Source organism: Pezoporus wallicus, unplaced genomic scaffold, assembly GCF_028554395.1.
Source record: "Pezoporus wallicus isolate ANWC-B61680 ecotype Strahan unplaced genomic scaffold, APGP_CSIRO_Pwel_v1 contig_7011, whole genome shotgun sequence".
Lineage (NCBI taxonomy): Eukaryota > Metazoa > Chordata > Aves > Psittaciformes > Psittacidae > Pezoporus > Pezoporus wallicus.
Window position 1 is genome coordinate 1,573,387 of NW_026638234.1, and position 24,425 is coordinate 1,597,811.

The following is a 24,425-nucleotide window of genomic DNA, read 5'->3' on the forward strand; positions in this document are numbered from 1 at the left end:
CTACTTTACACTGAGCTTTTCCTACCATCTGTGCTTCTCTGCTCTCTTACTTAGGGGAAGAGCCAAAGGCAGAATCCAGCCTTAATTTAGACCCCAAATGTTATATAAAAGGTATTCATCCCAGATGGACTTGATCCCAGAAGTCACTGCTATAAAAGACTTGTTAAGCAGTCAATTTTACAAATGAAGATGAATCAATGCCTCCCCATGCTATCTATTTGTGTTTCTTATTCCCTATTTCTAGACATGCGCTCACTTAATAACTCAGGCACACATCTAAGGAGTCAGAAGAGTCACTTTGAGCTTAGCAAATAGGCTATGTTACCACATAAGAAAATGCAGTTTGTGCTTAATTTAAATTTGCTGAAGTTTGACTATTTCAGTCACCTTGCACATCAAACAGAAATCATCAGAGACTAGAAAGATAATTTATCAGTCAGATTATCTCCTGATGAGGGATATTAATATTTGCAATAATTTCTAGGAAGAAAAGTGAGATAGAAGCCAATGTTTTCAAAAGTAGTACCCATTCTGCATGTCTTCAAGCAGGATTCACTTAAGCCTGAATTTCTGCTAGGCAGCCACCAATTGCAGGTAGAACACTGAGGCCTCCTTTGGTCCAGAAATAAAATCCCAAGTATCTCAACTTTATAACTCAGAAAGGAGGCATCCTAAACCACAGTACACCCTTGAAAACATGGCCCAAAGTCAGTGTGTACTCAGGAAACCTCAGAAACATTAGGAAGGGAAAGTTCACCTCTGAGTTCTGTCCTGAAGGACAAGACTTGCATGCAGACCTGATAGCATAACATATGCTTGTGCTGCCTGATCAGGAGCAAGGTTACCAGCAGTTGTAGAAAAGATGTGCAAAACGGCATATCCTTGCTTTTATGGATAAAATCTTGGTAAGTGAAAGGAGGAACATATCAATTACCTGAGCAAGTATGGTATTTGTCCTCCCTTTAACCTAATGTCCTGAAGTGTGTGAAGGATTAGCATTAAGGATTGCCACGGGCCATTTGCTGTGACCGTATCTAGACAACTTCCTGAAATAAAAGAACAAATTTCAGCTCTAGGTAGAAGCTTTCAGGCACAGGAAAGTATAACCAAAGAATAATTTACCATAAACATTGTCTGCATGTAGAAATGAGACAGATCAGTTGTTCACTTGACTCAAGAAAATCAGGTTCTGAAGGCAAAAAGTTTGCTAAAGTGACTGCATCTGGTAAGTTCAACCTCACTGAGGCATCTAAAAATCTCATTATTATTTCCTATAGTAAGCATAAGAAACCACTGACATTTTACTGATAACATTACATGACGGCTATGGCCAGAAGATGCTTTTTAAATACGGAGCACCTTACCTGGCAGTTCCCTCTTTCTCTTTTCATACAACAAACCCTTCCCACAGTAAAATAAAGAAGAAATTCACACATTAAAATAGCTTGGAAAAGTAATCACAGGACTGAAGCATACATTAACAAACCCAATGTGCAAAAGTGAAGTGGGAAGCCTGCTAATAGCCTTACAATATCAGACACAACAGGTTGCTAATTTAACAAGCATCACTAATGCAGGATTTCTTGGCTGTTTCCCCTTCAGTAGGCATTTTTGCTAGTTTTAGTTCCTCACTAATTTTGAATCTTCACACTCATTTTTCTGATTTTTTTCAACATGCTCATTTCCTAGGTATTTATTTATTTTGAGTGTAACAAATCCATCTTCACAGTATACATGATTCTTAATACAGCCAGTGTGGATTATAGGTTAGCTCTCTGAAGGCACAGCAACTAGAGGACTCTAGAGTATACCTGGGAAGTCACTGGCTACTACTTAAAGTGACTGTAGGTGCCACCTCAGTGCCTGCTGTACCTTCTGTAGAGCCAAGACTGCATCCCAATGTGTTTTCAGAGAATAATAAAAAGGCAACATGGAAGAATTGTCACTGCTCTGCAAGCCCGTTCATGTTATGTGTGAAAATGTGAGCAGAAAATAAACCAGCTTCTCCATAGTAAGCAGTAAAACTTCCCGTGAACTCTGTGAGACCATTTTCCTTCCACTGCATATTGAATCTGCAAATTCAAGGTAATCTTGTTCTACACTATCAGTGAGATAGTGCTGCCTTGTCCCAGGCAATTAGCCAGCAGCAGGTCACTGCCTGCCTCTGTCACCGGTTACTGCGATCCTCATCCTGGGGATGCAGGAGCACAGCCCCTGCCCCAGGAGAAAGGCTGGCAGGGAGCAAGCTCAGGACCACACTGCAGGAGAGAGGGAGTGATCTTCACAGAAGCAGGGCAAAGTGTGAGGTGAAAGTGTAAAAGCAGGAGGGCCTTTCTGTTCCTCAGCTGGGTGAAGGGTTGGCTGAGGGAGAGGTGATGTGGGATTCAGGCTGGCTGGGAGCAAGATGAGGAGGGGAACAGCAGTGGGAGGCAGAAGTGAACCCAGTGGGAAGAGAATTTATTAGGAGATTGATAATTCATTCACCAGATGATGGCAGGTTAGCCCATGTTCACTGAAGTGTATGCAGACCTGCACACCACACACAACAGCACGTGTATTTTTCACTTGCACAGATAGTCTTAGCCCATGGACAAGTAGTGGTACCCCTTTTTTCTGAGTTCTGGGCCATCCGTGCTCTGAAAGGGATCAGGGCTTATATCGTCTGTCCAAGTTGAGTGAGATTCATCTCCAGGTGACCACAGTTCAGGTGTTCTGCAACAGGCAGACATCTAAAGGTCACCCACAAAGAGGTATACCTGGAAAAGTTTCTGGCACCCAGGACTCTTGTGTATCACACATAGCAGAAGAATTGACCAGAACAATTCTGAAAAGGGTATCTCTCCTACTAATGGAAGAGAAATTGGCAACAGGAGCCTGTCATCCACACAAATAAGAAGAATGAGGCCAAACTGATCTTCCTCTGCTTCAACAGTGTCTTTAATGTTGCTCTGTCCTGTGCCTACCTCTGAGCTCCTTCATCATCCTGCTTCTCTCCTTTGCTGGCTCCCAGTTCTGGCAGACATGATGTGATGAAGCATATGGGAAGGATGTGCCCTACCAACTGGACGCAGGGTTTCTTTAAATGAGATTTACACTGAAAAGAGACAGGAACCTGCTCAGACATACCCAAGCATAATGGTATTCTGCAAAGCTGTCTAGTGGTGGAAACACCTTCCCAAGAACTGGAAGCTCCCAGGGAGACCTCCATATGAAGAGTGCCATGTCTCTGTTGGCAAACCTAACCACCACCACTCACTGTTATAGTGGCAGTGCTGGTAGCTGTAGCAGTGGACCAAAGGCAGATAGAGCATTTAAGGACCTTTTCTTTTCTTTTTAAACCTGTGTTACAGTGATAAAACCTTTTGATCTCCTGTTCCACCATTTCCAGTCCTTCCATTAACGGCTGTGGAACAGACAGCAGGCTCCCTTGCTCCAGCACTTCTCTCCCATGGGAAAGCAGCTAGTTTTGCTACCACAGAAAGTTAGCTTTGCTTTTGAATAAGCTGGAGAATAATGTATCAGAGGGTGTCTCTCCGACAGACATAGCAGAGAGGAACACAGCTGTTGGGGCTATGACTAACCGGGTATAGCTGTTTTATAGGGATATAATAATTTCATGGGCTACTTTCTATTGAAATGGCTTATGCCTTCAGTTTTGTTTGTATTACATGCTTCTAAGACATGGGAGGAAGACCTGGGCTTCTTATCTGAGACACTTCTGGTTCAGAGTCAAAAAGGCTCCAGAGGCAAAGGCTAGGAAGGAGGGTTTCATGAAAAGCATCCTTTGGGATTTGCAGCTGTCTGGTGATACTGACCTTGGGCCTTCCTGATGGCCAGCAAGCATGTTTTGGGTTTAGTCAACACTTTGCATTCATATCCAGAACAAGTAGAGTTCAAATTCTTTCCAACAGACTAATTAGGCAAAATATTTAGAAATGCTGTAATTCCATTCATGCTTTTGCCATAACGTTTAGGGAAACAACAATGCTTTTCATATACCAAGAGCCTCTGACAGCATCTACACTGGACAAATAGTGCACACACACTTGTACCCAGGCCTTCATAGCTTTTATGACAGAAATACCCACTGCACCAGTGCACAGGCACCTCAGCATCCAACATTTGCTTATATGGGCAAACCTGAGAAGCCTTTAATTGGATTTGGAAGGGCTTGCATCTGTTCCATAAAAGGGCAATATTGTTCACAGCAGTAGCAGAAAGACAATCAGACAGGTTTATTCTCTGCCAAAATGGGCAATGTATATTTACAAAGGTTTTCTAGTTCCTTTGTTGTGCATTCTTTCCACACACCATTACAGAAAGATCGTGTTAACAGCAGTGGCTGCTGCATGGTATCATATTGCCTTTTTATTTTTCCAAATAATTAAAAAAATAAAGGAAAAAAAAAAGAAAGGAAATCCTATAAATGTTAAACAAACTATTCTATTTTCATTAGGTTGTAATAAAATCATTAAAAACCTACTCATCGGGGGGGGGGGGGGGGGGGGGGGGGGGACGGACGGGGACGGACGACACAACAACATACACAATACAAATATTCTCCTGCTTTTTCTTTTTTTTTCATTAGAGCGTGTCATGATGAAACCATCACTGCATCATGATCAGCGTGCTTCAGAGTGCAGCCAGCCAGTTCCAAAAGGGTATAAAAGCTAATGCCCAAGAGTTTATAGAGTGACAGAGCCAATTCTAGTGCTGATTTATTGAAACTCAGATTGGAGCACTTAGATTTCATTTCTGCCAAATGATGTCGTTGGAATGCCTAGTTATTTTCTCATGCGAATAACTGAAATAAAAAAAAAAAACAGCAAGCCCTGGAACTCTTAAAATTAAAGGCCTTCTCTCTTTTTGTCAGGCTGCAACAAAACCCAGCACATTTCCTAGTGCTTCTCTTTTGCCAGTGCTTTTTAAACCACTAAGGTGTTGTTTGTTTGGTTGGTTTTTTTTAACATAAAACCTGAATGGATCTTCTGGGTCCAGGTACGTAACGCAGCGATCCAGGGTGGCCTGGGCTCCTCCCTTGCCCTACTCCACTTCCATCCTCTGGTGTGTGCCTAATCCCATAAACACCTTAAACAAGAGCTGGCTTCTCGTTCTACTATTTGTGCTATCAAGTGAGAAGGCATTTTATTTTTCTGAAATGAAAGAGCCAATTTATGCCCTTTTATGGACTATTTGAGAACTTGCTGCAGTGGAAACTTTTCTGCAATAAAGGTTCCCTTGTTTATAAGCCCTTTGTTTTGCAAGTTGCAGTACCACTTGTTACACTTAGGGAGCATCCTGCAGGCTCTGGTAAGGAAATCAGACCACCTCATTCCTTCTCCTCAGGGTTCAGCACAGGTTTTCCAACGCAGTCTTTAGCCTGCCATTAACTTATGACAAAGCTAGTGAAAAGTACTCTATCTGAAATTAGTTTGTTCCAGACGTGGCATGAGACAGTCTTCCTCAATATGAATAAGTGCATATTTATGAAGTAAACAATACCATGGTATTCAATAAAGTAAAAAATCTTATTTAAAACACAAAACTTCCTATCACCCAAAGCTTGATCACGTTCAGTTGAGAACCACTTGCCCCAGCCCCATCCTGTTTGTATGGTGCCCCATTTGTTCCCCAAAGCTCTGAGATAAACCAAAAAAGCTATCATTAACAAGAGCAATTCTCCTTTCTGGTAAAACCAGTTTCATCAGTTTACTGCAGTAAAAAAAAAAAAAACAGTCTTTATGCATAAATTGGTCCTGCCAGAGGTATTCTTGTTGCCTTTTCAGTTTTGAAACAGTGGTTTTGTTTCCAATTTACAAAAAGCTTTCTTCACTGCTGAGTGAAAGACCAACCTGACAACCACGGAAAAAAGACATTTAGCTAACAGGTAACAGGCTCTAGCAGGGTTATAATAAAACTATAGAATGTGTTTGTATCTCCATTTGAAAATGAACGAGAGGGGAGAAAAGAGACAAAATACGTATCTGTCTATCTATCCATCTATCTATTCATCTATCTAATGTTTAAACCTCAAATACTAGTTAACACAGTAGTATATGGTAGGTGTCAGTTTTGAATGGGAGCATAAAATTCAGTAATATTCTTCTGACAGCATTATTTAACCACAAATGACAGATAATATTCAACTAGAGGAGCTGAGGGTCTCATAATACCATTAAGCTATGAAGCTGTAGAAATGACAGCAAAATAATTATTCTTGTGCTTGTTGAGTCGTATGAGCTAAGCTCCATGTTTCCATGGATATAGAGTTTCCGGGTTACAGTTTGGTCTTTTCCGATTTAAAGATCAATACAGTGCTAAGGAGAAAGCGGGATTCAATTCAACATTTCTTTTGATGTCTAAACATCAAGCACCAGGCAGCCTGAGCATGCACATACAACTCTGCTCAGTCCTGACCCCCATTCACATGATGCAAAGTGACTGAAAAGCCATCTTAGCTACCTAGCAAAAAAAGCCCTGTCATGTTCACAAACATCTTGTCCCCAATAGTAAACCTCCAGGACATCTTTATTCCACATCCAAAACTATGGTATAGCAAGAGGTAGAGGTGGCTGGGCCAGGACCCCTTGACCTTTGTGACTTCTAAGAAGACAGGTGGATTCATGTGCCATCAGCTATATGTCCAAGTGGCTCTGTGATCACCAATGAATCAACCTTTTCCCTTTGGTGCGTATTCCTGCCTTCTCCTTTTTCCCCACATCCATATTCCCTGTTGATGTTCCCTCCCACCTTGATATACTCATACTCATGCTAGTGCTCATGTGATCATACCGTCACTAGCATGACCATGAGGATAACAAGGCAGAGGGGAAAATTAACAGGGAACATGCATGGAGAGGAAGATGCTTTCATGGATTGAGAACAGCACGAAACTCTGCATCAGGTGGTCTCATGAGTGCTTCAGCTCACCCAACCAGCCAAAAAGATGGAGCCCAATGTTCACTTCTCCTCCATGCCTATCCCACACTGGGCTTGCAAAATGGAAAAAAGTCATACCAGGCAAGCAAATACCAAGCTATTGCTGGGGTATCAATTCTAGGCTTACAAAATAGGCTGGCGTTTAGTCAACAAGGTTATTATTTATTAGTGTGTTTCACATTCAGAGCAATGCTCTGCTACTCAGTGTAGAGGTGCCACCCCCACTAAGTCAACAGGGTGCAGGAGAGCAACGTCTGCACAAAACCAATCACACCTCAGAAATACTTGTGTCCCAGACTGAGAAGCATCCAGGGCTGCAACCATGACACCAGCAAAGGCAAACAAGTCAGGCAAGAGATAACAATAAATCATAGTGAAGATGAAAATGGTGAGAATTTATGGAGTAGGTGAGCAAAACACACTTTCAGACTGGGCACTTGATCTGCAGAAAATGGAAAGAAAAGCTGTTTGACATTTAATGGTGTGATTAACTGTGTAGGTGCAGAAGGTAGCTCTAACTTGTACATTTTTTAACTGACCTAACTCCAGACTGTCGACAGTGCCATTGGTGAGGTAAAGAAAGGCTGTCCAGTGCCAGCATCTGTGAGCATGGAGAAGGATTGGGGTGTTTCCCAGCCACTTCTGGCAGCCTGTCTGGGCTGTCTGTGTCCCTTCCTGGTCGGTGCCCTCTGTGCAGTGCTGCCTTCCTTTCCCTGCTACATTCCCGGACAGAGGGAGTAGGGAAAAACAGAAGCTTTGAAGCAGAAAGTCAGCCAGCTGGACTGGAAGTCTTCACTAAGAGAGGCAGTTTAGATGAAGGGGAGCTGGCAAAGGAGAAATAACATTATCAGTAGCCATCACTTAATCAAGGACATGAGAGTGAGAGAGAGAAATGGTTTTAGCATTGTGGAAGGGGCTGAACTTCAGCTGTTTAATAGAAAAAGCTCAGAAATACATGCTTGGAAACTCTGCAGGTGGGGTGACTAGACAGAGGTATTGCCAGACTAATTTGCCTCCCACTCTTGATCAGAATGCACAAGCCTCTAGGATAGCAATGGTTTCACTTCAAGCTGCAATGCTGTTTTTTTGAATCCCATTACCACCCATTCCTACATTTTTGAGTAATTCTCTGCTCAAGCTGAAGTCTCTCTGCTTTGTCTCTGCGTCAGAAAAGATTTTATTGGATCCTTTCAGCCACGGCTGAATTTTGCAAGAACAAAAACTACATCTGCAAGATGCGCAGGACCTGACAGCCTTTCCCAGCTCTTCATCATACCAAGGAGCACAGCCCTTCACAGTGGTCTTCAGTGAGGCCGAGCGCCTGTATCTTCCCCCTCCCCTCATTTCAGTAGGATGTGCGTGGTGCTCAGCCACTTTGGAAAAGAACAGGCTATTTCCGCAGAAATTAAGTCATCTCTTGGCTAAATGCTATCATGTGCTGTTCAGCAGATGTAGAGGGCCTCTTTTTCCGGCCCATGTAGCTGATCAGGTTCTCCACACTCAAGAAAGCACTAGCACAGAGGACCAGCTCTCCATGTGGGCAAGCTCACGCAAGAGCTTACCACGGCTTGTGGTTTTGGGGAGGTGGCTAGTTTATTAGGCTTAAGCACGACAGATGCCTTTGGAGGAAGGCCCGGGTGTGTTTTCGTTTCTAGAACATACTGCCTCAACCATCCTAAGGAATCTTGGTTTGGCCAGGAGGAGCCCTGCGACTCAGGGCTTTTCAGCACCATTTCCTCCTCCCTAATTTGGGCAGCATTTAGCTCTGCAAGAGCAGCATGTCTGAACCATAAGACCATTCTTCTCTTTAATTTTTTTCTTTTTTTTTTTTAAATAAGGTATAATTACATGCAGCACACAGACTCATGAATCAACCTGATTCTGTTGTGACAAGTTTAGCACTGGGTGTGTGACCTGTCCTAAGAGATCACACAGTTTTTCCTTCTTGTCCCTTCTAATAGCAAAGCACTCTTGCCTGCCCTCTCTTTCATATTATTTAACCATCAGCTATTGAAATGACATGGAGAATAACACCTCCATTTGCTCAAACTGTTCAGCCTGTCATTTGACATCTTTCTCTCACTATCACAAAACAGTTTTCCTGTTTATTCTCCACTCAGGCATGGACCTTCTGGTTCCTTTTTTGCTGCTTCTTTTCTGTGAACGTCTTGTCTCCTGCTGTCCTGCTCTAGTGGGGAAAAAATGAAGGAAAAGAAGACAACTAAAAGCTGTATCAAAAGAATTTCTGTAAAAAAAATGGTAGCTGAACAACTGCTTATGTCTAGAAATCATCTAACAAGGGGCAGGTAGACAGTATGTTGACATTTGTGATCAGATCTTTCCTACCTGCTGTTTTTGTCCTGTAAGTAGATGGCCACCATAAGGTCTTTGCAAAGGGGAGTCCTTCTGCTATTTGTGGCTGTGGTGGCCAGAGAAACTGGATTTTAAAATGTAAGCAATAATACGTACTAATTTGTATCACCCTGTGAGACGTTACATGCAGGTCAATTATAATTATACTCCAGATCTAAAATTTACCTTCACTCACAGGACTTGACCTCTCCAGTATTGATGTACACTGCACAATTCAGGAGACTATAATTGTCTTATGACCTTGTAATTCTAATTTTTAAAGATCAATAGAGTTCTCTTAAAAGATTTTATGACAGTAGAAATAAACACTGCAAGTTACAAGCTGTCTTCATCAGGCAGAATGAAAACCAGTCCCATCATCACAAATACTAAAAGATCAGATGGCAAAGGAGTAGAACACTACTAGAAGAGAGAGTAATGGCAACTAAACAGCCCTGTCAGTGACCTTTAAAGCTCCTTGAAGCAAAAACACAAGACTGGAGGATATCTTGAAGAAAAAAGGCCACACTCCTGAACTGAAGCAAAAGCAGGTGGGCTTCTTAAGCACTTTCCAAGGTGGATCTGAAGTATGCCCTGCTGTCCCTGCTAGGCTGCAGCCTATGCTAGTCTGCTACCTAGAAGCTGCAGAGGGTGGAAAATCACCAGGTCCAGAAGCTGTCCCACCATTGATTTACTTTGAGGCATTCATTATTGAGCTAATCTCCGCTCTACAAAGAGACTGTCAATAATGCCCTTGGAAACAGACCTCTGCCTGTGGAACAGGAGCAACCCTGTCCCTTCTCCAGGTTGCTGGGAAGCAGACTTGGGACTGTCTCACCTCCAGTCACTGCAGACAGTCCCCCATCTCACTACCACCAAAAGGGGCAGGGGTCTTGCTCCCTCTCCTCCACTGCCTTCTTCTTGGCTCCAAACCATGCCTTAATGCTCACCTGAACCCTCGACAAACCAGTGTGACTCACTACACCATCAGAAAAATCTTTGCTGGGTTTGTGACTCACTACCACCTCTTGGTGAGGATGGGTGTTAGCAGCCCTGACCTGCAGACTGGGTGCTGACAGTATGGGAGAGGGAAGGGGCCAGCACAACTGCTGTGCCAGCCTGCTGGGAGTCAGCCAACACAGCCCATCTTGATGAACAACACCCTCAGACTGTGGAACAGGCATGCCATGCAACCCCTTCATACAACCACACCTCTCACAACTCCCCAGCCTCTTGCTCCACCTTGCACCCCACTTCACAAGAGCCTGACTGGTGGCTTCCAGTAAGAAACTCTTCCCATCATGCCGGTACACAACCAGGCCCAAAAACCTATGTGGCTGCACTCTCATGGGAGAAGGTGTGAAAAGCAGTTGATGTGCCGTGGGTCAGTACTTGGAGCTGGGGGCTTCCTGATCTGCAATGCTGACAGCTGGCTCCCACTGCCTGGTCTGTGGCCTGTCTTTGTGCCTTGATGTACTTTGTTCTGGCCACCAATATAAATGACAAATTGCTGCAGTAAATTTTCATCATTGCCCTCCTATTGCCTGTAGGTTGTTAATTGTACATGACTGAAGTTATAAATTGCTGCAATAAATTGTCATCATCGAGTTATCACCTTTGAATTGTTCATCAGTTAACAGCATCCAGAGGATAGCCAGATTGATGGGAAGCAGGTTTTATGACTCCTCTGTTTATGGCTACAGAGCAGGCAGCATCTCCTCCACCCCATACACAGGCTTATCTGAACACAGGGCCACCCAAGCCACTCCACAAAGGACAGCTAAGAGGGAGGAGCAGCAGCAGTTCTGCGCAGCAGAAGGAAAGAGCATAGCTGGACTGCACCTTTCCTTGCACCCCATTGATTCGGTGCCACCTACAGATTTCATGGGATCCTCTCTTGTTTCATGACACCTCCTCTCATTTAATGATTGCACAGATGCTGGACCAGCAAAGATGGCCAGGCCTCACCTTTCCATTCACCACTGCCATATCCAGTGGTCCTCTGCTCTCCAGATGAAGGAACTGTCTCCTGCCCAGGGAAGCACTGCTGGGTTTCCCCATTGTGTGGAACAGAACAGCTGCCCTCTGGCCAGGGCTGAGCTTTAAAAACAATAGCTACACTACCACAAACTATCATGAGGCAAATAAACAAGTCATCCAGACATCAAAAATCATCAAGGAGCTAGTCTGCTGCTGCTTCTTCAGCACTGAAATAATGTCCTGCTACTCTGGATTTATACCAGTTATATTTGAAGTGAGGTTTAGCCTCAGGTTTCCAAATCCTTTTATTTGAATTAAGGGCAGAATTCCTGTTTCCAGAGTTTCACATCAACATGACAACACTGGAGCAAACAAGAATAGTCTATTTAAGAGCAGGCAAACATTTTGCAGATGAAAGACAAACACTGTGGGTATTTATTAAGGCCCTAATCCAACCAAATCTCTAATCCACTTAGCAAAAGAAAAAAGCTTCAAACGACCGTTCTCTAGATTCCAAGAGTCTTCAAGAATCTCCAAGGCATCTGAAACACTTTACTTCATCTCTTTGCTTAAAGGTATCCCTTCAATTAGAACTTACTGGGTTTTCTGGATATTGCTGTGATGAAAGCCCACAGGACCTTATGGTGGCTTTGCAGCACCACAGACTTTGAGACCTGCTTTGCAGGCCTCTCACTGCATTGCTTTTTTCTTTCCTTCTCAAAGCTAGGCTGGTCTTGAAAACTCCCTAAGTGGTTCAACACCGTATTTTTTGAGTACTCCTGCCTCAATCTTTTCCCCTGCATGGCTTTACCATACAAAAGACCTGCAAGTTGGTGGCTGAGAATATCTAGATAACTTCTGTCCTAACAGAGCAGCGTTTTTGAAGACTTCAGTCATCAGCACTGCGAAATATTTTCACAGGCAGGGTGCTCCCTGCATACACATTACAAATCTGGAGATTCCTCTGCCTTTCCCTTTCTTCCTTGGGCTCTTTTTGCTACTGCTGTTAGCTGCCATTCCTCTTCTGGCACAAAATGGCAGCTAATGTGGCTTAAGTATGTGTTCCTATATGACACTTTTTCATCCTTGGTCTAGCTTCCTCCAGGTGTCTTCAGTTCTGTCTTCTTCAGGCCAGGTCAGAGTGATTGTCATGACATCCAAGTTCTCTTTCTGTGACAAACCACAGAATGTAGATTCCTCTCGAGCCTATTCTGAGAGCCTAGAGAACAGTTCTTCTCAACATAGCTGGTATGGTAAAGGAACTTATATACAATTCAATTTTTTTTTTTTTTTATTCCAATGGTTTTCCTCTTTACAAATAAAGAAATTTAACTTTTAGGAGAAAAGCTGTTTGAAGAGCTGCCTAAAATATGAAGTTTTCCGGAATTGCCTTGTTTCCAAGAAGAAAAAGAACATTTGCCTGTTTTTAGATTAGCAGAGGAATAAATACCAATGATTAAATATATCATGAGTCTGAATTTATTTTTATTTTCCTGATGATCAAATGCTGTGCAACTGGCTTTGTTGTGCAAGGTTTTTCCCATTAGTTATTTTTAGGGGGTTTAGATTGTATTTTCCCCTAACTGGTGACATAATGTCTTGTTAAGACAATTGACCCAGATAAGACTATGCCAACTTCATCAGAATTGGTCTTATGCATCTGGATTTTTGATATTTTGGTGGGTCACAGACCAATAGTCTCTGTGGCATGGAAAATATTTAATTTTTTTTTAGACTGCCAGCTTCAGCAAGACTCCTCCAAGTTGACACTAGTTAACAGTGACCTAATTCAAGCTTGATTGGACAAAGATGCCTGGCCCTAAGGGAAACAGTGCAAGGCAACCCACAAAATTCAAGGGTGAGACAGAAAAGCCTTGTCTTATGGGTCAGCAAGCAACCTGAAGGAATTTTGCTGCTTCAGAATATCAACAGCTATCATTTCGGGAAAAGCAAGTCATTGCATCAACATTTTTAAAGCTCCTTCAGTAGCTGACTAATCAATCATCTTCTTCCTCCAGACTGAAAAACTCCTCTCCTGGTGGAAAACAGTATGCCAGCAAAACAGTGCCACATCTGCTCTGCACTCCCAGCGCCTAATACACAAGCGTGCAGAAGACTCTAAGAACCAAAGAGCTTGCACTGCCCTTGTATTTTTAGCATCTACTTTCTTACTTTTTCTGCTCCTTACTCTGGTTTCCCAAGGGCACAAAGCTAAGTGATTACGTTGTTCACCCAACTATCAGGTTCCACAATAATATCGCAAACCAGTGGTCTATTTCTGCTAAAACTGACTGACAAGGGGAGGTTTTAAAGAACTGAGATGTGAAGCTTCTATGCCTTCCTTTTAACCTGGCAAAGAAGACGTTTGGGACCAGTGCCCCTATGAGTTGGGGCAGTCAGGACACCCCTGGCCAGCTGGTTGCTCAGTCAAACAGCAAGAGAATTTAGGAAATTGATGGTTGAGAGAGAGAAGGCACAAACCCACAGGAAGCAAAGGTTCTTTCTTGTGGAACAAATTCCTCTCATCTTTTGTTTTAATCAGTTGTATGTGTGACATAATCCCTCTCTTAATTTTAAAGGTACAAAAGTAAAAATGTAGCAGTGTGCTTGTCCTGTGTACAAATGTAACAGATTTTAAAAATACAGTCCTCTTCAAAAAAAAAGGGGCACCCAAAATAATCCTTTGAACTAAATATGAAACAACCAACAGTTTCAGATCATTAAGTATTCAATACAATAATGTAGGTGAGATTTATGGCTAAACTGTGTATTCCACTCTCTAGAGTTGAGTTCAGGATTGCTTAGAGCTGGTATTCATTTGGTGACTTAATTCTTACTCAGTATTAAGATTGATTTGCTTTTTATTTAATAAAGTATTTTAATCCTGGATCAGTGTAGTTTTACTAATAATTGCTTCATACTGATCATGTGTCTCTTGGTTTTATTTTGCTTTTAAAAAACGTTTTAATAGCATTTCTAAAATAAAAGCTGGCACTGAGTCACTTTTATTTCAGTATTTAACATGGGTCCAGAATATTACAGGGCCTGCTACGGGGACCAGGTTTCCATCTGGCTAGGTCTCTCTAGGGAGCTAAAGGGTTTATATTGTTGTTATATTTTGCTCATACATTTAGAGTTGGCAATATATTTCAGGGGTCCTGGTCCCCTCCCTCCTGCCACTGACTCACTGGATGACTTGAATTGCTACCCAATCTCAGCCTCTCCCCCCTCCAAGCCTTACTTCTCATCCCCAAACCCAGGTTGGTATCTAGTCATACTTTTATTAATGGGATTACATGATCATTCTTCAAGCAATGACTGCAGTTAGAGGGAACACAAAGACACTTTGATCCTGACAAGCAACAACCCCATTAACTTGATCACTGCAATTCAGTCCCACAGTAACAGAAGCTGTTGAACTCTTTGGCTTAAAATGTAGCTACAGAGCAAATCAGAGGAATTTTTATGTACTGAGCCTCCAGAATGCTGGCAAAGCCCTTTCCAAACTTTCCAAATCTATCCCCAGACGAGTCTGCTTTACAACTTGACTGATACAACGGTACGATACACTGTACCCTTTTACAAATTAATGACAATGAAGTGTTCTAAATCTGAAGTGTATTTGGACCTTGACAATGCAGAATCTGACTGTAGCTACTGAAGGAAATCTGGGCAGGGCTAGCGTGTCGATATAGGTAAGTTGCATGTGTCCAATTACTCTAGCAACTGTAATGTTTACCCTAACAAAAGCAGTGTCTCCAGGTATAAAATCCAACCTACTCCTTTTCTGCAGTCAGGAATAGCAATGCACGTAAACTAACTCCTTGGATATCAATTGTCACAAGAGATAAGACTGTTGCTGACTGACCACTACAACTAAGATCACAATGCAAAGTATAACACAAAACCCTCTGAGCAGAGAGTGAAACATTCAAGATGAGAAAAATGAAACTGCATACACAACCTACTTGCAAGACCTTCAACCAGAGCAAGTGAGCAGTGCTCCACTAGTACCTGTAGCTCAGTTCTAGCATGATGGAATGAGCATGTTTTGCAACAAGCAACCCTATTTATGGAACTGTGGTGATGAGTCTCTAGCTGATCCTGAAAAATCACTGTCACTGCACCTTCCTGGTAAAGGATGACTGTGCCACAGTGGGCATCTGTAAAACTAGTGTGGTATGTGCTTAGAAGCCTTTCAGCACCCTTTGTCACCGTATGTCAGCCAAAATGCTGCTGCAGAGGTTGACGTGTCCTTTGCCTTAAGCTCTTTTCCTGCTCACGTGTGCACTATTAGTGCTCTAAAGCCCTCTGCCCTGAACAGATACTTTGGCTTTAAATCATATAGGTTCAATTTCAGTTGCCTTCAATTTGACAGTGTTGTTCCAAGTGTTTTTTATGATGTCTTATGTTGATTACTGGAGCCCAAAATCACAGATTAAAAGCTAGCCCACTAAGGAAAAGCTGTTTCTGAGGATTCAGAACTCTTTTTTTTTTTTTTCTTAAGGGGAAGAAATAACAAGACCTTACTAACATGCAGCAACAATATAATGTTATCTTCAGCTGGTGAAGGGGTATCACAGGAAAGGGGAAACTAACGTGTTTGTTTCAAATTCCACTCATTGCGCCATTGTTTCAGTACAGCTAAAGAAAAGAAGACATGAATTTTTCTAAATGCCTTGTTGGCATGTCATGAAAATAACTGAAGCTAAGTACTCAGGAATGTACTAGATTGGAGACATGGACTACTTAGAAAATTTGTGTCTTCTTGGAAAAGGCAGAAGCTCTAGAGCATCAGAAAGCTCCTTCAAACTCAAAATCAAGAAGAAACGCTATGAAGTCTCAGCAGCAACTTTCCAACATTGTTTTCAAGGGTTTTTTTCCATATTACAACTCTGTAGTTCACTGTCATTCCCATACTATTAACCTTCATGGTAATACCTCTTTTATACAACCCTAGGAAGAGTTGTTTATAGAATATTAAAATAATTTAGCTTGCAAAAGACCTTTAAGATCATTGTGTCCAACCATTAACCTAGCACTGCCAAGTCAACCACTAAACCATGTCCCTAAGTGCCACATCTACATGTTTTTTAAATACCTCTAGCGATGGTGCCTCAGCCACTTCCCTGGCCAGCCTGTCTCAATGCTTGATGACCTTTCAGTGAAGAAATTTTACTTAACATCCAATCTAAACCTTCCCTGGTGCAACTGGAGGCTGTTTCCTTTTGTACTATCACTAGTTACTTGGGAGAAGAGACCAATACCCACCTCACTACCTGTCCCTTCTTCCGAAAGTCATAAACTCTCTTTTTTTTCCTGATATCTAGCCAAAGCTCTCTGTTCAGCCAGGACAGTCATCCTCCCCACTGGCTCATCTTTCAGCACACAAGGACTACCTGCTCCTTTATCTTTAAGATTTCTTTCTTGAAGAATGCCCAGCCTTCCTGAGCTCCTTTACCCTTCTGAACTGCATCTGAAGGGACTCGTCAACCAGTCTGCTAACTAGGCTGAAGTCTGCTCTCTGGAAGTCTAAGGTAGCAGTTCTGCTGACTCCCCTCCTTACCTCTCTGAAAATCAAAAAACCTATCATTTCATGATCACTATGCTGAAGATGGCCTCCAATCATCACATCACCCACAAGTCCTTCTTTGTTCACAAATTACAGGTCTGTCAGGGTGCCTTCCCTAGGTGACTCACTCACCAGCTGTGTCAGGAAGTTATCTTCCACACATTGCAGGAACCTCCTAGACTGTTTCCTCTCTACTGAAAATTTAGAGTCCCCCACGAGAACAAGTGCTAGCAATTGTGAGAATTCTCCCAGTTGCTTTAAAATATTTTGTCTGCTTTTCATTCTGGTTGGGTGTTCTATAACAGACTGCTACCACGGTATCTGCCTTGTATCTTCCTTGCTGGCCTTCCTCCTGATTCTTACCCATAAACACTCAACCGTATCATCACCATTATTAAGCTCTAGATAATCAAAACACTCCCTAACATACAGGGCTACCCCATCACCTCTCCCTCCTTCCCTCTCACCTCTGAAGAATTCATAGACATCCACTGCAGCACTCCAGTTGTGCAAATCATCCCACCATGTTTGGCAGCTACAGCATAATTTTTCTGCTGCACAACGGCTTCCAGCTCTTCCTGTTTGTTGCCCATGCTGCATGCATTGGTGTTGATGCACTTCAGTTGGGCTATTGATCCCAACACCTTTTTGAAAGGAGAATCCCTAATTCCTATGTGACCATTCTCAGGCAATTCCATGGTTTTAACACACCAATAACCCTTGAGTCTTTGTTGCCGCATAGATCTCCATCCCCTCCATCAAGACAGCAGACCGAAGGACCTCGCTAGCACAGTGTGCTAATGGTAGCTGGTAATGCAGGTAATTCCCATGCACTAAGTGGGATACTGTCACCACAAGTGATTTTTGTTGTGGTCATTCCTATTAATGACTGTACCTTTATTACAACAGTAACAAACCATAAAAACCCCCACTTCTAACTGAGAGAGTTATATTAGCAAAAAAATGTAAATGTAGGCCAGTCCTTAGCAATGATAATGTTGAAACACTGGCAACTTTATGAACAGATGAATGCTCTGTTGAAAAAGCTGTGACTAAGAAGACTGAAGATTGAGAGTATGGCTCAGTGGGATCTGGCTAGCACCCCATAAAACAACATCACACTTCCCTTATAAAAACCCTGCCACTGAAATACCACCCAAACATTAGAGTGCTTGGGAATGAGCAATGAAGGAATCAAACTGCTTCCCTCCTGCTGAATATAATCCTTCATCACTCACTCCCACCTCATTATCTCAGTCACTCATGGCCATGCAAGAACTGCTCTATCTTAGACCACAGTTAAGTCTTCCAGTACCCTCTGGTTCCTGGGATGTTATATATTTGCTGTTCAATGTTGCTGGTCCTCCACTACCCATCACATCTAGGACCTCCTCAATTCCGCACTGTGATCTTCTCCATGCTCTTTTTCCCTGAATGTTCTTCATGAAAATCACCAGTACATCCATGCTTTCTCACAGGGCCATTCAAGCCCACACAAGACCATGGGCTTTTCCTAACTATTACTCCTATCTGTGGTAAAGGATTCTGGGGTGCTCACACATGCAAAAACTCTGCTTTGGGAGATATGACACATTTGCTGAAACGTTAATGAAATGCTTGGAAACATAAAAGCATCTGCCAAACATTGATTAAAAATTTAACATAGTTGCTTATGAAAAACATAAATGCTTGTTTGAGGGAATGCCATACACAGTTGAGAAACGTCACCATTTTATTGACTGAGTTAATTTACCAAGTCTTTTTCAAGCAATGAGGTAAGGCACTACCTCTTACTTTAAATTATGAAAATAGCAAAATCTATTTTCTGTTTCATTCTAAAGCCCATTTCTTACAGTTTTATATCCTGATGATAGGGAAGATCTAATTAGCCCTTTACATGATCTCTAATAGGCCCATTCCTGTATACCTGCTTATCTTAATGTGAGGAAATAAACTCCAAAAATTACACAGAAGCATTCGCATGACTCAGGTTACTAACTCCAGAAAGCTCCTGTTGTTTCCAGGACTGAAACCCCCATGTGAAGATTACTGCATAGAAAACCCATTTGAATATATGTGTACTAGACGTTTAGCTAACTTTCAGAAATTACTCAGAAATAAGTAAAATAAGAAAAAGGATAAAAACTGACAGTCTAAGATCAGGATAATCTACAGTTTATGTAGACTTTGCAGCCATGAGTCAGCCTGCACTGGGTCAAAGACAAAGCTAAGGACCCCAGGGTTTACACACACACATACACAGAGTTCTTCCAAATCTTTTGAATTTAATCCAATCTTTCCAAAGCTCTTGTCTGCTACTTCATACACTCCCCACTATGTTAAACAAAATCCACTTCTCTGTATCTTTCCACATAGGCCATTAGTCTTTGCAACTCCTTGTAAGGACTATGAGATTAAAAGAATGCAGAGCTGATCAAAATTATCACTGTCTAAATGTCTCTCTTCCCCATGGGTTCTTGGCCAGTCACTGCTTCCATCCCAATTCCCTGAGATCCTCCACTCCTGGGCTCAGCACAGGGGTACAAGGGGAGGAACAAAGGTGGCTCCAAGCCACTTTCATGTCTCATAACCCATGCCAGCAGGCCTGCTTACGCTGCACTGGCTTGCAGGCAGCCCCACAGGGGCTCTGATGTCAGCCCAGAGTAACCGGTTGCAACACATTCTGTTCTTCCCCGCCAACTCCCCTTGGCTCCACTCCCATGCCAGGGGCTGCAGGAGGGGGTTGCAGCAAATCCCTCCACCAGCCCAAGAGTCTTCCCTGCTGGTGCCCCCACCCTGAATGCTGAGAGCAGCCAGGCTTCCTGCCCCTCCACTCACCAGCACAAGGCAGAGGGGCCAGCCTCTAGCAAAGGCTGAGGGTGCTGCGTGTCTGGGAATAAGAAGGGATGGAGCAAGGTAGCGAGCCTTATTTTCCAAAGAACTTTTCCTCTAAATACTCATCTGAGACAGCTTAGAATCCTGTCTCCATGACATAAAACATTAACATCCCTTAACAGGACACACAGCATTGTAAAATTATTTCCAGGCCTAATAAACTGAAAGAATCACCAGAGTGAGATAAGAGCAGCACTGTTAGCTTCACTGGTCCCCACGTGTAAGCCACTCGGTTGCTCCAGCATCACCTCCAAGTATAGCTTGGATTAAGATGGAAGCCTTGTTCTCTCCAAGAACTTGAAACATCAAAAAATGTTGAAATACACAGTTTCTTCTCCCTGCCCTTTTCCTACCTCTGTTTGTTTACTTGGTAATGATTACTTCAGCCATTTGTGTTGCAAAAAGTCACCAATTTGCCCTTTACAAAAAACAAATCATTGTTTTATTTGAAGTAATGGGATCTACTCTCCTGCTCTAGTGTGGTGCTTGGAGACGCACATTCAGTTCCCTGTTCTGCAACAGACCGCCTGCTTTGCCTTGTCCACATCGTTTTCACTGTGTGTGGCAACAGAAGGGAGCTAGTTACGTTTCCTCAGAGGAAAAGAGAATACAAACCAAGAAAGTAAATCCAATAAAGAAACCAAGATATTCCAGTACCTTAGACAGATAGAAATATATGTAAATGCAATGCGATCATTAATTTTCTAGTCACTGGATTAGCAGTAATAACATTTGCTACAGCACCCCATTACCTGTATAATCAGTACTGGCACAGAAGGATTACAAAGCCTGCAACCATGATTAAGAAAGACTTCTAATTTCTGGGAGCTTTACCTGTCACTGATATCACAAATCTTGGTTAAGCCTTTCTGGTTTATGTGGTGATGGTGTCAGTGGAGAGAAGAGGAGGAAGATGAGGAGCCGGGGCAAGGGAAGTAGGGAGGAAGGGAGTGGGGAGGTAGTAAAGTGAGTGTAAGTCTCCTTTAAGTGTTGATACACAGCCTGATCAGAGTTCATTAGAATAAATGGAAAGACTCCCACTGATTTCAGTGGACTTTGGACACAGCCCCAGAAGCTTCAAAATGTAAACAGACAGATATTGGTATGTGCCTGCCAGTGTAATTTCCCCTAAATAAAACCACTCCAGCAAGAGAAGAGCCTCTCAAACACACGTTTGCAGGAGTTAAGCTTGTGGAAGAAGAGCACGCCAGCCTGCTGCCACATGTCATTAACAGGATTGCCAGAGAGCCTGGGCCACCTCACTCCGAACAGGGATACTGGCACTCAAGGATGCTGTGGCCTGTGCTCCCATATGCTGCCAGAGCTGTCACATACTCCCCAGAGGGGTCTGGCTCTCCAGAATACGTGTACCACCTTGGATGTGGCCATTAGTGTTAGCTCCTGCAGAGTCTTCCTCCTGGCTGCTGCTGCTGAGCAGTTCTTCCACTGATCATCAACGTAGCCTTGAGCCAAGCAGAGGGGAAGCTCAGTAGGTGGGCTGTCTTGGCTCCAAGTTATCATAAGGTACCCAAAAAGGACTTATAACATGAGCTGCTTGATCAGAGGAGGCCAATGTAGATGGGCCACAGATAAGGAGTCAGTGGAAATGGAATACCAGGATCAGGCTGAAGTTTACAATTCCCTCCAAGCCATAAGAGCAGCCAATAGTGGAGTTCCAAAGTGCAGGCTGCTGCTGGAGTGCACCACAATGTGTCCTGCTGCTTTCTTTGAGCTAGTTCTAGTTTTCATAAGGCCAAGCAAGAGGCAAATCAGGGAACTGAAACTGCTGAGTATTAGCCCTGTGAAACACCTGAGACAACTCCTGATCACACAAAGTACTGGTGTCAGCATGGGGAAAGGCAGCACAAGCTGGCCAGAAGAGCAGAAGATATGTCTAGGGGTGGTGGCATTATGCTTTCAGATGCAAGGAGAGCAGAAATCAGGAGACTGAGATTGGGTAAAGACTTCTATAACTGGACTCAAAGCATGTCCTCCAGATAGGGAAGAGAGGCAGAGGTAAATTAGGAGTTTGATCCTGCTCCTGGTGAGATTAGCAGTTGTGGCACTGACTGCAAGAGCAGCAGGATGGGCTTCAGAGAGGATTGTCCAAGCACATGCACAGGACGTAGGAGCTCCAAGCAGAGAAGCCAGACGCTGGGGCTCCTAGAAAGCTTACCAAAGGACATGCCACTGCAGTCATCAGGATTGCACCCATTCATCCAGGGTCCACATTGTCCTTCACAGAGAAAGTATGACTAAGAATTTCATTCCACACCTTGACTGCAAAAGATATTGTGAAATCAGTGTCAACATACCTCATGTTGTTTGTTGCTCCTCCAGCTATTTTGCACCCATGCCTTGTGAAAAGTAAGTAGCAGTGGAGACTACCCAAACATTTCGAGAAGTCTGAGACTTTCTATGCAACTCTAGCTTCAACTACACAATTTCTTTAGGAACTTTATACTTGTCTCAGTCAGTCTATTAACTGTAACTATTATAATAATGAGCAGAATATTTGCAGCAGGAAAATAGTTTTGACCTGGCATTACAGACATAATGATTAATGTCCACATTTAGCTGTTCATAGTAAACATTTTTCTCTTAGTTTCAGAACAGGAAAGCATTTCAACACATGCCAGGATTCATTGTAACATCATTAATCATGATGAATTACCCTAGCATTCGTATGAATGTGAAATATATTTCCTTGGGAGTTTCACTGTAGCTTAGCATTAATTTGTATTTACTCTATTACAAACTCCCATTCCCTTTCAAGCCTTCTTTTTTGCACTTCCCCCAGGTTTTCTTGCATAGTCACATACTGTACATTTCATTTATTTAATATAGCTTTAAGTTGTATTATTTATTTGTTATTCTTTGCCGCTTTCACCCACTCAGCTATTCATTCATTCCTGTTAGAAATTAACAGGCTATGGCAAAACTGTAGTGACAGACTGTAGTGACAGAACAAGGGGTAATGGGTTAAAACTTAAACAGGGGAAGTTTAGGTCAGATAGAAGAAGGAAATTTTTTCCTGTTAGGGTGGTGAGGCACTGGAATGGGTTGCCCAGGGAGGTTGTGAATGCTCCATCCCTGGCAGTGTTCAAGGCCAGGTTGGATGAGGCCTTGGGTGATATGATTTAGCGTAAGGTGTCCCTGCCCACGGCAGGGGGGTTGGAACTAGATGATCTTAAGGTCCTTTCCAACCCTAACAATTCTATGATTCTGTGATTCTAAAAGCAACTTGTCCTCAGTAAGAGTCATAAATTCAGCACTGTACTTCACTAAGGATACATGACAATACAACACCACAGTCTCCTCTCTTTTTCCCAGCTTCCCTACTCAAGATTTTCAATCCTCAGTCCTGCAAGTCTATGTGGTACTTCTGCACCTAAAGCTCTCTGTCTCCAGCTGATTCTTACAATATCCCACACTTCTTAAATTCAAGCACTACAAGTTACCAATCTTAACAAATTAGATTTTAAAGTGAGGGAATTCCACAGTCTGGGATGAAACAGTATCTCGTCTTCACTGGGAATAGTCACAACAACAAAGTAATTCTCTCTTTCTTCAGTTTTAATAGGAAACCCAGTATAAAAAACCTTGGAATTCACACAAAAGCATAAGCCCTACATAAGTTTATGCTTAAACAAGCTGTCCTGAGGGCAACTACTGAAGTAATCTGGCTGGAAAGACCAAAGAGCGGATTTGTTTGAATTAGTGCAAGGAAAAAAGAAAGAAAATTTCCACTGCCCCAGAAAAAGAGGACTGCAAATACATCCCAACGATTTGTCCTCCAATGACAGCTATAATATTTAACATGAAAGAAAATGTTTATTCATAGCAGGCTTAGATAATATACCTCAAAATATTTCCTTGGTACGTAGATGTCCATTTTGAACATCTGATTAAGACATTCTTAGCCACAGGCACTGTGGATTTTTCTTCATACGTCATCTTTTTTACGCAGTTATGTTGCGTGTCGTACATATTTGATGCATGGAATATTTATGTGAGAAGATGCTAGGAGAAACATAGGCTCTGCCACAACAGATGAGGTAGCTTGTCCATCAAGCCCCAACACCCAGCCTGTGAGGAAAAAAATCCCTATTGGTAAAATAGGAAAAAATTACCATCCAAGAGAGGTCAGAACCAGAATTCTGGATTTGAAAACACTCAGATTTTGAGAAAAATAAGACCTATCTCTAAAACACTCATTTTGGACCCTTCTCAAAAGGTTCCAAATTCTCATTACAAGTCTCTCTACTGTACTCCCTTAAATATCAAGAAAGACTGAATTCAGGAAACTACCTTAAGCTGAGCTTCTTGAAGCCCTTAATTAAATCACTGTATTATAAAAATTAAACACAGAGAAGGAAAACATCACAAGGGAAAATTCCACATGTTATTGTGCAGCCAGTGGTATGAATAAAGCCAGGTTGTCTGCCATTTGTCACTCTTTATCCCCTACCCAAACCATCTCCCTGCACCTTTCTCCATGAGATTCCTATCAAGGAAGAAACAGGACTCAATGCAGCTAGTCCAAGGCCATGTATGGGCTGTTAAGTCTGCAAAACAGTCGCTATCAAACTAGTGCCTGAATTCTGCCTGCCCACCCCTCAGTGGTGATGTTAGGTTGACCCTCTCTCCCTCTCCAGATTCTGATTTTCATGAAACTGGTAGGAAT

General features: G+C 42.6%; 1 long non-coding RNA gene across 2 annotated transcripts in view; it reads right to left on the reverse strand.

Annotated features, from left to right (window-relative positions):
* Window positions 1-6,924: 6,924 nt before the first annotated feature.
* Window positions 6,925-24,425, reverse strand: part of LOC130599561 (uncharacterized) — a 38,772-nt gene continuing 21,271 nt past the window's right edge. The window contains exon 4 of one of the 2 annotated variants that reach the window (XR_008972260.1): window positions 6,925-7,763. This is a non-coding gene — a long non-coding RNA (uncharacterized LOC130599561). Of the gene's footprint in view, window positions 7,764-11,596; window positions 12,442-24,425 lie in introns of those variants that run through there. The other variant, XR_008972259.1, reaches the window with a different exon arrangement.